General features: G+C 34.1%; 1 pseudogene; it reads right to left on the bottom strand.

Annotated features, from left to right (window-relative positions):
• Positions 1-1,513: 1,513 nt before the first annotated feature.
• Positions 1,514-14,425, bottom strand: LOC145937808 (uncharacterized; annotated as a pseudogene).
• Positions 14,426-16,047: the final 1,622 nt, after the last annotated feature.

Below are 16,047 nucleotides of genomic sequence, written 5' to 3'. Positions count from 1 at the left end.
TTTTGTCAATCTGGTGCGGACTATCCCGGAGAGGACTCCCAGCACCCACCGGATTAATAAAAATATTTTTGTCAATCTGGTGCGGACTATCCCGGAGAGGACTCCCAGCACCCACCGGATTAATAAAAATATTTTTGTCAATCTGGTGCGGACTATCCCAAAGAGGACTCCCACCACCCACCGGATTAATAAAAATATTTTTGTTAATCTGGTGCGGACTGTCCCGGAGAGGACTCCCAGCACCCACCGGATTAATAAAAATATTTTTGTCAATCTGGTGCGGACTATCCCGGAGAGGACTCCCAGCACCCACCGGATTAATAAAAATATTTTTGTCAATCTGGTGCGGACTATCCCGGAGAGGACTCCCAGCACCCACCGGATTAATAAAAATATTTTTGTCAATCTGGTGCGGACTATCCCAAAGAGGACTCCCACCACCCACCGGATTAATAAAAATATTTTTGTTAATCTGGTGCGGACTGTCCCGGAGAGGACTCCCAGCACCCACCGGATTAATAAAAATATTTTTGTCAATCTGGTGCGGACTATCCCGGAGAGGACTCCCAGCACCCACCGGATTAATAAAAATATTTTTGTCAATCTGGTGCGGACTGTCCCGGAGAGGACTCCCAGCACCCACCGGATTAATAAAAATATTTTTGTCAATCTGGTGCGGACTATCCCGGAGAGGACTCCCAGCACCCACCGGATTAATAAAAATATTTTTGTCAATCTGGTGCGGACTATCCCGGAGAGGACTCCCAGCACCCACCGGATTAATAAAAATATTTTTGTCAATCTGGTGCGGACTATCCCGGAGAGGACTCCCAGCATCCACCGGATTATATATATATATATATATATATATATATATATATAAGATAGATATATTTATTGTGTCTCCAAAGAGATTACATAAGGGAGTTATCCCCGTTATCCGTACAAATTCTTTTCCCCGCGTGGAAATTACAAAAGAAATAAACATAAAAAAAATAAAATTATAAAAATATAATACTAATAATCATACAAAGAAAATAACAGTAAAAATAAAAATAAAAAATATACAAAAAATATAAAAATTATAAATAAGCTATAACTAAACGCTCGCTTCTTATTTCTTCGCATTACATCGCTTACTCGCCACGCAACAAAGTAAATCTTTTACAACACGCCTCCTAACTATACGCATACATACACATCTCCGCCCTAAGCTAATCCCTAAACCCTAATCGGACTTCCGTTTCCGTTTACATATTTCAGTTTTCCATCCGTTCCTTCATTCATCCCTCACTCAACCACTCCTTCATTCTTTCTTACCCTTTCCAGTTTTTTTAACCATTTCTCTCCCTCTCCTTCTTCTCCTAATATCTCTCTGACCTTCTCCCGCCATGGTTCCCTTATTTCCCTTACCATACATTCTTCCCTCCCCCCTTTTTAATCTGTTTCTTCTCTCTCTCTCCTACACTTTCCCTTACTCCACTCACTTCACTCTTTCACTCTTACTACTCTCTCACTCCTTTCTCTCCTTAATCTCGCTCCTTACACTCACAAAATTCGCACCGATTTTACTCATGACTGTCACTCTCACACCGAAAACGGAAGTCCTAAAAAAAAAAAAGAAAAAAAAATTATCATTAAATGTATTTATTTTAAAATTCCTTCCTCTCCTTACATCCCTAATATTAGAATAGCATAAGAATTATTATCATTAAATTATTATTAATAGAAAAAAAACTCTCTTGCGAACGCCTCTCGCGTACGCCTCGCGTCATCTTGTCGTCGCGCTATCTCTCTCTCCTCGTTACCTCTCCATCTCACACTATCTCGCGGACGCTATCTTCCTTCGCTGCAACACCTCTCTTGCGCTATCTATCTCTCGCTCGCGTGCGCCCCGTACTATCTCTCTCGCGTGCGCTCTCCTTCGCGTTCCCCTCTCCCCGCGGACCCCTTGCCAACGAACCTCTACGCGGTCCTCCCCCACCCCGCGAACCCCTCGCGGACGCTTCCCCCTCCCCGCGGACCCCACGTGGACGTCCTCCCCTCTCCCCGCGGAACCCCTCGCGGATGTTTCCCCCTCCCCGCCTTGACGTCATTCCCCCGCGGCAGGTTTCCTTCGCCCCTCACCCCCCTCAGAGAACCTGGATTAGAATTGGACTAATATTACTCCTAACACAGTATTTACTTTTACACAGTTGTGTATTTTTATAACGTCTTGCACTTGCTCAAATACTACACTATTAGCGTCTTCCAAAAATTGTCGCGGTTCGATATAGTCTGCGTTAATCACCGCACCGGTCAGTATACGGTTTTCGAACGAGGTATCGATCTCTCGCCAAACGAGTCTTCCCGCGTTATTTTCGCCACTGTAATTACCACCACTGGATATAAATTGTCTCCTCAATCGAGTTTTTGCACCCTCGAGACGCGCGATTCTAGCAACCAAAGATTGTCTATATCTAATCGAGAGTCGCGGACGCTTGACACGGCTGTTTTCTTCGAGCAGTTTGATAAATTCCTCGCAGCGCAGCGCCCATTCAAAATACTCGCCCAAGGTAACGACTTGATGGGACCGCTCCAACAGGTCGCGTTCAGTCTGCTTAATGTTTTCCATTTTTTTTCTCACTACTATGTCACTGCGTACAAACTGGGCACACATGGAATTATCACATGGAATTATTATATACAATAGATTTTTACAATTGCAGCACCATCGACTATCCACTGCATCATGTGATTTAATTATATGCTTCCGAAAGTTATATGCTGCCAAATCCAATGGGATGTTAGTAAATAGAGAGATCATATCCAGTGAAATAAGTTCACAATTGTCACCAATGTAAGTTCCATCGAGTTTGTTGACCAGTCGAAAGCTATTCTCCACATGACTGTCCGCCGCCGGGACCGACTTGTATATGATTTTGTGAAGGAACGTCGCAAGACGGTGCAGCGGCGTGTTCAGTGAGGAGACGATGATTCGCAGGGGGCAGCCCGACTTGTGAATCTTAGGGAGCCCATAGGCTCTCGGCAGTACCCCCTCCGAACAATTCAATGACCTGTATGTCGTATCGGATATGTAATCTAAGTTTTTCCACCTTGTAAGCAATTCATGCAAACTGTTGATAATTCTTCTGGTGGGATCCTTCTTTACTCTAATGTAAGTATTTGTATCACTAAGGAGGACCTTCATTTTGTCCAAATAAAATGTCTTTTCTAAAGCGACCGTTATATTGCCCTTATCGGCTCGCGTAAAAATGATATTAGGATTATCGCATATAAACGTTCTCGCTGCTAGGGACGCGCCCGAGAGCTCTTTATCAAACAAATATTCTTCAGGGTTGCAACTGGCCAACTTGTTAACAATTGCCGACGACCTCTGGCGAACCAAAGGCCGAACGCGAACTTCCACTCTGTCGATACTATATTCTATACTTTTGATAAATTCCATAAGAACTCGATCTTTATTCTTACTTGGTAAACAAAAATTGTCGCCCAGTTGCAAAACTCCCTGTATTTCTAATGGAATATCTGTTGAGGAAAGGTTTTTGAACCACTTCTCCCTGATGTGCAAAGGGGAGACTGTGTGGTTGTCAAAGGATAAGGGGTTCAAATTAATAGTAAAGGAGGAGGAAGTAGAAGGAGCGTTTAGAGGTGTGAAGGAAAATTCGGAACCCCCGGACGGTCGCGCACGACGCCCGTTAAACGGGATCAATGACGCGCCAAGATTAACGCCTCCCTGTTGATCACGTGCCACAGAAAAATATTGGGCTGGACGAATATTAACTCTAATCAATCGTTCTTTTTTGGCAATGAGCCAATTTAATTTCTTATCCAGTCTGCTACTTTCACTCACAAAGTGGAAACGAAGAGACCTGTTTTGTCTAGCAAAAAACTCATTGTAGATGGTGATTGGTAGTGCGCGCGCGACGCTACGTGCCAGTCTGCAACCATGCGTACGCATCGCCTGAATACGCCTATGAGCATCACAGATCTCTACGTGTGTCATACTTTTGGTAAACCGATCAATAATATGATTCAACTTATTTATTGATCTAAAATGGTTCAGATTGTTTTTGTAACATGCACCTCGGTCTAAGTGCGGCGGTGTAATGTTGTAGTTGAGGCAACTTTTGTGAGGCATTCGTGCGTCGGACGCGTCCGCGTACGGTCGTGTGAACGGGTGATGGATGAATGTGTGAGGAAGAGTGAGCCCCCTTTCGGAAATTCCTCACTATACTCTTCATTAGAGTCCACATTTGAGTACCTCATGACATATTACTTCACTTTGTCTATTTAGTAGGGTATCGATCGGGGGGCTCACGGCTTTTAGCGCTGCGTGCGTCAGTATGTAGATTCCCCATTATAATTTATTGTACTAAATTTACTGAAGAAGGTCCAAAGAAAGGACCGAAACGTTTAGATTTAATAAATTTGTTATTTCAACAAGTTTGTGTTTAGTATTTGCGTACCTACACCTCACGCGTGGCTCCATATAGCCTCCTTCTGAATTTGTAATTTATCAATGCAGGGAGCCTACACTGTTGACTTAATATTATAAAAGATATTAACAATAATATTCCATCTTTTAATAAAAATATTGTATCAAAGATGTCACATCTTGAAATGAACTCTTTATATAATATTGCGGGATATATTATACAATCAATAAAAAAAATATGTGTAACATGTACAAATTGTTTAAAATCAGTCATATCAGAAACTCAATTGCACTATTAATTTACAAAATTAGTGCAATTTAAATGTTACACACCAAATTCTTTATATTTTGTTAATATAAAAACGTTCAAAATATTTTTTAAATTGGAACAAATGTTTCGCTATTATTCTCAATATTTTGATAATATAGGAAATGACAATTTAAAATCTTTTTTAATAAAAAAATTTCGTGAAGTTAATGCTAATCATATTTTAAATTGTCGTCAATTATATACTAAAATTATAAATCGGTATGTAATTTTTAGGTTGAGAATTTTTAATAAAAGAAAATGTACCTCTAATAAAAGATATGATAGCAAAAGTGTAGCCATGCATACTATGTTTAATAAATAATATTGTTTAATTTCATTTATTTTACCCCTTTTCTATTTTATCTTCTCCTTTATATTATATGTTTAATTATATTTTATATATATACAATTTAAGAAACATTAAATGCAAAGAATTTTGTAATAACTATACTATCTAGATGTATAATATACAAAAAATAGTTTATAAATTTATTTTATAAATTAAATTAATTTTGAATTTTAAATAAACAAAAATTTTTATTATTATAGAACATTCAGTTTTTAATTACATTGCTAAAATATACAATTATTCAATTTACCATGATTCAAATTTCAGCGGGAATTGACAAGAAATGGCGGACCAATCAAAAGTGGCTACCTTATGGCCAGACTCTGATTAGAGATTAGGGGGTCTCCATTGTTGTCAATATCGGTATCCTCACTGCGATCACTAATATAATTACTGTCATCCGACAGCGCGTGATCTTCGTCAGACGACTCGTCTAATATCGCTTCGAAATTATTATTATTATTATTATTTCCCATTTCTTTTTTACTCACTAATATGCCACTAACACTTCTAATACAAAAAAGTAACCACTAAACTTTTTTTCACCGCTGCATCTTTACGCTTTCAAATCGTACTATGGTTTGACGCGCTCTCATCCTCCTCCTTATATATATATATATATATATATATATATATATATAATACATATATACATTCTTTAGTAAATTTATTATTATATATTCGTAAATACTTTCTTGCTATGTTATTATACTAATAGTTTTTTTCATAAATATATTATTATTAATATAAAACAAGGAACCAAATAAGCTATATATGTAAAATAAGGAAACGAATAAAAACTAATAATAATAAATAATGTAAAGATAATAATTATTCGCTCTTCCTTATTTTATATCAATAATTATGTACTTATAAAAGAAATAGTAGGGTGGTAGCAAGTGTAGAAAGAAAGTAGTTATTATTATGAAAGAAATGGTTTAAAATGGTAACGTAACAAGAAAGTAGTTGCAAATATCAATATATAAATATGCATTCAAGAAAGAAATAGATAGATAAAAGGATCTACATTTTGCAATACATACTTACTAAATACATGTGATATGTAATAATACTACATATTATGTGATATATTATATTTTTTTCATAATATAATAATCTATTTTCTTCTTACGCAATCATTTTCTTGTTACGCAATCATCCTATTATTTCTCATAAGAATATAATTGTTAATCTTATGAAAAAATAATTGCGTAACATGAAAATAGATATTATATTATGAAAGAATATAATATATTATAAATATCAAAAGACACATACATGTTACGTGTGTACATATCAAGAGATGTGTATACTACATATAACCCCTCACGCTGTCATCAACATAACCCCTCACGCTGTCAATATCGTGGAGCGCTACTAACGCCATCTGTTGTAAAACGTGAGAGTTGGACATTACCAATACATGCAATCTATTGCATGTGTTGTGTACGTGTGATATACGTGTATGCATGTGTTGTATACGTGTGAATACGTGTAGCACGATACTACTATGTATGCGTGAAAGATGATGATGATAACGTTTCTTACAAGAAATTTTTCATATTTAGACTTTGCATTATCATATCTCTGCTTACAAATCACGTAGAGCAGAAACAAAGACACTTTCATTATATAATTCGAACTCAATCTATCGATTGAGACTAGTATAAACTCGATTGCTTCAACCGTTATTGAGGATTCCAAATTTATAATAAACTCAACTGTCCGATTCGCGTAAAGATACACGGTGCCTCGCTAAAGCGGGAGTCGGCTACGCCCTCAACTAGGCGCGAGACACTACCGTGTCTCTATAAGATATATATATTTATATATATATATATAATATATATATCTTATATAATATATATATTAAGTTATATATATATATAATATATATATAACGTGTATGTGATATGTGACATGTGACATAGGTTAAGTGTGCGGTTAGCTCGTTTTTATTTATTATAAGAAAATCCAGCCAGAGGGTCATAATCGATAGAAGTAGAAGATGAGATTTATAAGAATCAAGTAATTATTTTATTTTATATTTCTTATAACAATATTAACAATTATATTCTTATGAAAAAATAATAGGATGGTTACATAACAAGAAAACAGTTATTATTATATTATTATGAAAAAATATAGTATATCACATATAAGTAGTATTGCATATCACATGTATGTAGGGTTACCATAATAAAATTTTCAAAACTAGAACTTATAGGTTAAAAACCCCGAACATTTCACTTGCAGCCCCGGACACATACAAAAATGCAAACTGGTTAGCAAATTAATTATAACAATAAATAAATAATTATTTTACATCTCGTTTTTATTAATATACTTAAAGGAAAATGAAAAAATTAAATCTTTGATAAATAATCTTTGACTACAACCATAAACTTATACATACAAACATACATTAAATTATCAGTTTAAATTGCACACTAATGTTATAGTTTATAACTTACAAACTATAATTATTTTAACATAAAAACAAAAAATAACATACGAACAAATAAATAGCACGGAAAAAATAAAAAAAACCCTTATGAAGAATCCCTTAAAAAAAGTATAAATAATTTGATTTCGATCTGTTGAACGGTATGTCAATCAGGCTTTTGAACATATAAACGGGCGGACGGACAGACGGACATTAAAACTCGCTTTTTTTGTATGTAGGGACCGTGAAACATTTAAATCCGTCGAAATCTTACAGATTTTTTTCGCTATTACAAAACTTTCTTTACTCCTATGGTCGCTCGAAAGTAAAAAATGTGTTATTAATTTTTATCAATATATTTTTTGAGCTTCCAATATCTCTTAGGACTTTTTTATCACATTTTAGAAGATACTGATAAAATTCTTCGCATGTCAGTTTAAAATTATATATGTTTTTATAATTTCCGATATAGATTTGTGGTTGTAGTTTATTTCTTTCTTTAGTCCACTGACTTGATATTAAAGAAAATACTCTTTCCACATTTGCATTGTGCGCTGGTAAACAGAAAAAGAATGGTGCTATTTTTTTCATTTCCTGGCAATTTTTGCTAGTTTCGTATTCTTTAAAAGAATTGCACCACAACTTATTGCAATTAGTGGTAGATTCATCAACAGATAAATCCTTTACGAATTTTTGGAAGCAAAGAAACTCGTTAAATAATTTTTCTTCATCCACTACTATATTGCGAGAACGTAAAAATTCAAGTGAGGCTTCTAGATCTGACCATTGTGCTGAATTAATTTTACTAATATCCATCCATTCAAAAACATCCAACTCTTCTAAGGGCTTAATCCAAGATTCTAAATAATTTATCATTGTTATATAAAAATTATTTATTTCTTCGATGAATTCTGTAGTATTTTTTCCAGTATTTTCAATTTCTCTTAATATTTCTTTTACTTTCAATGGCATAAATTTCTGATTGATTCTCTGATTCAAATTATTAATAATTTCTTTTAAAACTTTTCTTATTTCAATAATAGAATTATCAGCTCTTTCGATTGTTTCAATGTTTGTATGCATTATGTTCATGGTCGAGTGTATTGTAAATAAAAGAGCTTCACTGAAATCGTTTTCAAAAAAAATCTTTAAGACTTTTGGCGGATTTTCTAGACTTAAAAAGTAATTCTTTAAGGGTTTAAATAATTTTAACAAACGTTCAATGGCAGGATATAAACTTAACCATCTCGTTTTTGAATGATATAAAAGTTTAGGACGCGCAGAATCGTAGTGGAGGGGATAGACGGAAAGAGACGACTCGTCTCTTCTTTCTTTGCGTGTGTCGATGATTATCTACTTTTCACTCTCGCCCGCTTTACAACACACACGCACGTCTCACTCATAAAAATAAGAAAACGGATGGTTAATAATTTTCATTGTTGATTGAATTAATTGAATATGATGTGGGTTAATGAAATATAAAAAGCAAAAATAAAATATAAAAAGCAAAATAGGAATTTCTTTAAACCCCGGACCAATCCCGGACATTCATAATTACCCTGGACACATTCGAAATATCCCCCCGGACGTCCCCGGACGCCTTAAAAAAGAGGACGGTGTCCGGGGAAAAGAGGACGGATGGCAACCCTACATGTATGTAGTATATTGCATATCACATGTATCGTTATCATTTTATTTTACTATTTCTTTCATAATAATAATTACTTTCATGCTACGCTACCATCCTACTATTTCTTTTATAAGTACATAATTATTGATGTAAAATAAGGAAGCGAATAAAAGCTAATAATAATAAATAATGTAAAGATAATAGTGCTATAAATGATATGAGCTATAATAAAGAATTTATATACATTTTTATAGCTCATAGCATTCATAACATTATTATCTTTACATTATTTATTATTATTAGCTTTTATTTGCTTCCTTATTTTACATCAATAATTATATACTTATGAAATAAATAATAAGATGATAGCGTAGCATGAAAGTAGTTATTATTATGAAAGAAATAGTAAAATGGTAACGATATATGTGACATCCCTGATAAAAAAAATCGATAGAAAACAATAGGAACCGATACGATCTGTAGAAAATCTTATCGTTTCTTATCGTATCTTATTGTTTTACTTTTTAGATTTCGAAAGAAATGTTATCGTTTTTTATCGTTTTCTTTCATTCTCTGTTAAAAGCGGATTTAGTCGTTAGAATACGATAAAATTCTTATTGTGATATATTGTTTTTTATTGTTTTATTGGATTTTATCAAGAAAAAATGATTGAAAATCTATTCGTAATCAATTGTATATTTACAATAAAAAAAGTTTTAAGTTTTTTAACGTACAATTACAGAAAAACCTATAATTTTTAATCATCAACCATAAACAATTAAAAACGTATTTTATAAATGTATTATCGTAAAGTTACAACAAAAAACATCCCTGATAAAAAATCGATAGAAAACAATAGGAACCGATACGATTTGCAAAAACAGTACATTGCAATTACATTGCAGTACTATTACAATCTTGCAAGTTGCATTGTAATACTGTAGGGACATTATAGAAACATATAACTGTAATATTTTATGAAAAATCTTACAGCAACATTCCAAAAATATTATAAAAGAATAGTATTCAATCAAATCGTTAGTTCCTTCATTTACCGCTATGCGACGCGCGATTCACTATCTATCTCGTACTTAAGTTTTAATCAGGAGAATTATATAAAGTTGATGAAATTAGCTCTAAGATTAAAGGTACAATTGTCTCTTAACTTTAAAATGTCGAGTAAATGCTAGATTTAACGCTTGATGTTATAACATTAATAATGTTTTATAACATCAACATAAACTAGAATTTACTTAATTTGAAGATAATAATTATAGAAATATATATATTTTACTACATTAAATTACTATAAGTAAACATAATGATGAAAGCGCGTAATATATCGAAATAAAAAGTTTTATTTAATATTAGTTTTAATATATTGCATCGTAATAATACCATAGCATTACATTGTAATTTTTTTAAAGGCGGAAATTTTACTGTTGCCACATTCTTGCAGTAATATTGCAGGAATATTTCACAACTCACATGCAATATTATAATATTAGATCTATGCAATATGTTTCTACAATCATTCAATGCTGTATGGGTTAGCGAAAAGAAATGATAAAAAACGATAACATATTAATAGGATACTTACGAAAGGAAACGCTAAAGAATCAATCGTACATTTACGATATTCTTTCGTTAACTTTCGATTCATAACTACGATTAAAAACGATGTAATCGTTTTCTGTTGTTTTCTATCGATTTTTTTTATCAGGGATGTACAGTGGAAGTGTTTGAAGAATCCTTGATAACGTTCCTTAATTCAGTGATATCTCGTGAGAGAGTGTTACTAATATTTTGTTTTTGCATTTTTTTCTTCGTTGATCTTGTCCCAGCTTCTTCATCCGATGAAGTAATTTAATATCTTGATGGTTTTGAGATATTTCTTTTTAAGCGTTCCATTTTTCAGTATAAAACTAAACAATGCATATATCCATATTAATTGTAAAATAAAATACATATAACGAAAGTACATAACAAAAGTGAAGAAAATTAAATATATAATATTTTTTTATATATTTTTGAAGAATATCTGCTATTCCTTATATAAATAAGATGTATACGATGTACATATTATTTTATATACAGAGAGAATTTTCTCTTAGAATTTACCCTGAAAATCATAGTAATCGTGGGACAATATGGTATGGAAAAAATTTAATAAGAATTTCTCTGATTAATATTTATCACAATAAAAATAATATCTATTACAATAAAATATAAAACAATTTTGATTAATTTTACTATGCAGTTTAGTAAAATTAATCAAACATGTTTTATATTTTATTGTAATAGATATTATTTTTATTGTGATAAATATTAATCAGAGAAATTCTTATTAAATTTTTTCCATACCATATTGTCCCACGATTACCATGATTGTCAGGGTAAATTCTAAGAGAAAATTCTCTCAGTAATATATATTATTATATAATAATATTATATTATATAATATTGTAATTATATAATATTATAATTATAATGTTATTTAATTAAATAATATATATATATGTGATATATTATTTATATTACATCTTTTTATTCTATGCAAGGTAAAACTTACACAATAAATATATTGATATATCTTAAAAGATAATTAATAAAATTCCTTTACAAAATTAAATTTTTACTAAAATTAAGAAGTAACCATTACAGTAAAATTTTATTAAATACATAAAAAGAAAAAAACACATTAAAATACAAATTTCAAAATCAAATACAATTTTAAATACATTAAAAGAAGCATTTAAAATATGTATGCAATATAAGTTTTATGATTTTTCATTATGAATAATAGCAGCAATTATATATTTTTCACTTTGAGGATGATTTTCTTCGTCATCACTACTATTAGTATCTATAGATGTGCAATCTCAAAAAGGCATTTTAAAACATTTCATGCGAACTTCATTAATACGAACAAAAGAAATATCGTTACTTAATGAGGAACATTTAAAAATATATAAGACTGAAGATATAACACCAATATCATAAAAGTTTTGTACATCTAAAAATTTTTTTACAACCAGATAGTATAAATTTTCTGCCATAAATATGTTGATAACAATGCAAACAGATCCATCATTTAAAATACAACAGTTATCACGAAAATCTAAAGTAAGTAAGATTTCATTAAATATAATCTTACGAAACTGAACACAATTAGAAAAATTACATGGAAGATTACATGAAAGAGGACCTGCATTGTGTTTCATAGATGCATGAATAGAAGACTCCTTATACAGTTCAGTTGTGCCATGACTTTTTATCTCTGCAAATCTATTAGAAATTTGTTGGAGAGGAAGACCAGGTTTCCTACAATAATTCCTGAAAATTGTCATATTATTTTCATATGGGAAAGCAGAAAATGTATCGAGAGGACCTAATTGTTGCACATCATTGGTAAGATGAAGAAGACCATGTATATTATAGGAATAAAATGTTGGGCCATAAAAATGTTTGCATCTATCCACAAATTTTTTAAATGCAAGATCTGCAAAATTCAAATAGGTTTTTGCCGATAGTGGAGAAACTAAAATTCTAATGCCAGCATGTAAGAATAAAAAATGTATGTACATTTGTTGATTAAAAATACCATACGTTATTACTGGACCTGTATACAGAAGAAATTGACGAAATTCCGTGGCTTTATATTTTGTGCACATATGTATAAAGATCTAGGACGCCTTGCAAAATCAGATGGGCAATACGCTGCCAGGATTTCTAACCGTGAAGATATAATGGAAATCGATCTTGCAGATAACTTTGAAGACCGCGAGAACTTTCCGCATACCCAAGCAGATAACAATTTTTTCATAACTCTAAGACAAACCAAATGCATGTATTCGAAAGGCACTTGTGAAACCATTCCTATAGGTAACATTGAAAGCAGACTTGTACCATCTTTATGATGATCTTCATTCAAAACCTCTTCTATATTCTTCATCAGTCCGTAAAGAATGATCAACACTACAGAAAATGTAACGCTTTTCACATCGTATTTCCGAAATTTTTCATTTAGAACATGGTCTATAAGATATGTGACTTTTATGATTAAGAATAAAAGCACGCGCTGGTGCATGAGCTATAAAACACCAAAGACGTATAGGTAATTTATTTTTTTTGAAGATTATCCTTCCATTGGCCAATATTTTTTTAATATCTACAATAAATTTCTCAAAAAATAAATTTGAATTATATGGTTTTGCAGTGCCTTTATATATGCCTACTATTATTGGTCTCATATGCCTTACATTAGCAAGTCTGCATTGAATAAATTGAATTGGTCAAATATGCACGCTTTTTGACTTGTCTAAATTGCACCCATCAGTATGGAAATCAATATCTATTTGATTAGGAAGAGAATCAATTGGAACACGTGAAAGTACTTCAATAATACTTGCTTCTACACCAAAATAAATATATTCGCCTGGTTCTACTTTCGACACAATTATCTTAACTCTTGGAGTATTAAAAAGTGTTCTAACGTCTTTAGGTAAATTATGAAAACAAGAATGGCTTCGTAAAAGAGATAGAATACTATTACCTTGAACGTGAGTTAAATTATTATCTATAAAACAAGATGCTAACCTTTCCTGGAGTGATAATTGGATAAAAGACTGAAGGAACATCACTATCAGAGAAAAGATTATAATAATCAAAATTATTATCTCTCTCTCTCTCTCTCTCTCTCCCTCCCTCTCTCTCCCTCTCTCTCTCTCCCTCTCTCTCTCCCTCTCTCTCTCCCTCTCTCTCTCTCTCTCTCCTCTCTCTCTCTCTCTCTCTCTCTCTCTCTCTCTCTCTCTCTCTCTCTCTCTCTCTCTCTCTCTCTCTCTCTCTCTCTCTCTCTCTCTCTCTCTCTCTCTCTCTCTCTCTCTCTCTCTCTCTCTCTCTCTCTCTCTCTCTCTCTCTCTCTCTCTCTCTCTCTCTCTCTCTCTCCTCTCTCCCTCTCTCCCTCTCTCCCTCTCTCCCTCTCTCCCTCTCTCCCTCTCTCCCTCTCTCTCTCTCTCTCTCTCTCTCTCTCTCTCTCTCTCTCTCCCTCCCCCTCCCCCTCCCCCTCCCCCTCCCCCTCCCCCTCTCCCTCTCTCTCTCTCTCTCTCTCTCTCTCTACGTAAGTATTACAAGACGTGTTTCTGTGCGCTCCGTATCTTTCGAACTTTTGCTGCTGTTTCGATGCCCTGCGGGGCTTCTGTTTTTGCAGAGAGTATTTGAATAAGGTGGTTCTACTTACTATTCGTTTGCATGTGGCCTACTAGCGGTCAAGGAGAGGTTTCTGGACTTTCTTACATTTTCGGGCCAAGAGTTTCTCGGAGCTGTCAACGTCTGTGTGAGTGCGCGTGCGCGGAGGACAAAACATCATGCCGAGACGAGGTAATACATCGTCAACCGGGAGCGTGGACTATATTGATTGTCCTTGTGAAAACACAAATAGCGAAGATGTAAATACGCGACAAAACTCTGTAACATCGGTATCAGGTGCTTCTGACAGGAGCGTAGATAGGAAAAATAATCTGTGTCTTTCTAAATTCAATTCGTGGAAGATCTCGATAAATAAACATAGCGACAATGTTGCAAAAATTTTATTAGCTAGTAAGGATACCGTCGAAAAGAAAAATCAGATAGAATCGGCTTTCAGATTTTGCAGAGAAGCGTTCTTAGAATTGGCTAACACATTTGTATGTATGATAGAGAATGAACAAGCCGACAGGATTGGAGAGATTAAAGCGGCGGTGCGAGATGTTTTGGATGATATGGGAGTGGAGGGATTACATAAGATCTCGACCACGCAAACCAAAAATATCACCTCTAGTACTCCCAAATCGTATGCATCGGCTGCAAACGCGGGGGCTCCAAGGGTGCGTATAGCGCGGGGCCCATCGTTTGAGATACCGACAACCACAAGTTTTCTAATAATGTCGGATAAAAACAATGGAAATAAGTTTCCGACATCTCAGGCCACGAGAGAGACGGTCTGCAGACTGCTGAAACCTTCGGACTGCGCTCTTAAAATTAGTAAGATATCTAATGCACGTAACAACGGAATCAGGATTGAGGCTGTTGACCCAGATATGGAAAAGATTAAAGCTCGTCGAGAATTAGCGGGAGCGGGACTGATGGTTGTGGAAAATGCAAAACTAAATCCGCGTCTAATCGTTTTTGGTATACCGTGCGACGCCGTTGCCAATCTCGGACACGCCGATTCCGAGGGGACAGCGTGCAATGGTGAAGAAATCGGTAGCAAATCGGAAAAGTCGGTAAACGGTAATCTCAGTATCCAAAATAACGGAATCGATATTAGTTATTGGGCGCCAGGCGCGATTCCTCGCACCACGGTAACGATATTATAATAGCGATACGGGATACGAGTCCGGCAGCTCCGTATATGGCAGAGGGGTGCGGTTCTGGGGGAAATAGCTATACCGGAGAGAACGGTGAGAGAGATCGGGGTGAGAATTAAGACAGAGGTTTCATAAAAATTAACAATGTATATTTAAACCTAGAAAAAAAATGAATATTACATGAATAGTATAGAACAAGGACAATTTATACACAAGTATACTTAAATATACATGACAACGAGGTTTTACAGACACTTAGATAATTAAACGGTAATACAATGGTAATTCGGTCGGGAAACGACACCCGGTACGTAATCGCTATGCTATACAAAAGGTGGCGAATAAATACACGGAATTCTTACTTTTCGCGAACGATCTTAGAGCTGACTGTTTCGAATATACAACGATAATCTTACGTTCTAATCACCTTAAATAACCGGAAAAGAAACGGAAACTTGATCGACAAGAACTTTGATATGGCTACTTGCATCTCGAGAGCCCTTCGCTTCCGGCGCGAAGGTCGCGTA

Source organism: Prenolepis imparis, unplaced genomic scaffold (genome assembly GCF_030444845.1).
Source record: "Prenolepis imparis isolate NDT839.2.m4 unplaced genomic scaffold, iyPreImpa1.0 SCAF_6, whole genome shotgun sequence".
NCBI classification, from domain to species: domain Eukaryota; kingdom Metazoa; phylum Arthropoda; class Insecta; order Hymenoptera; family Formicidae; genus Prenolepis; species Prenolepis imparis.
This window is presented reverse-complemented; position numbering and strand designations above follow the sequence as displayed.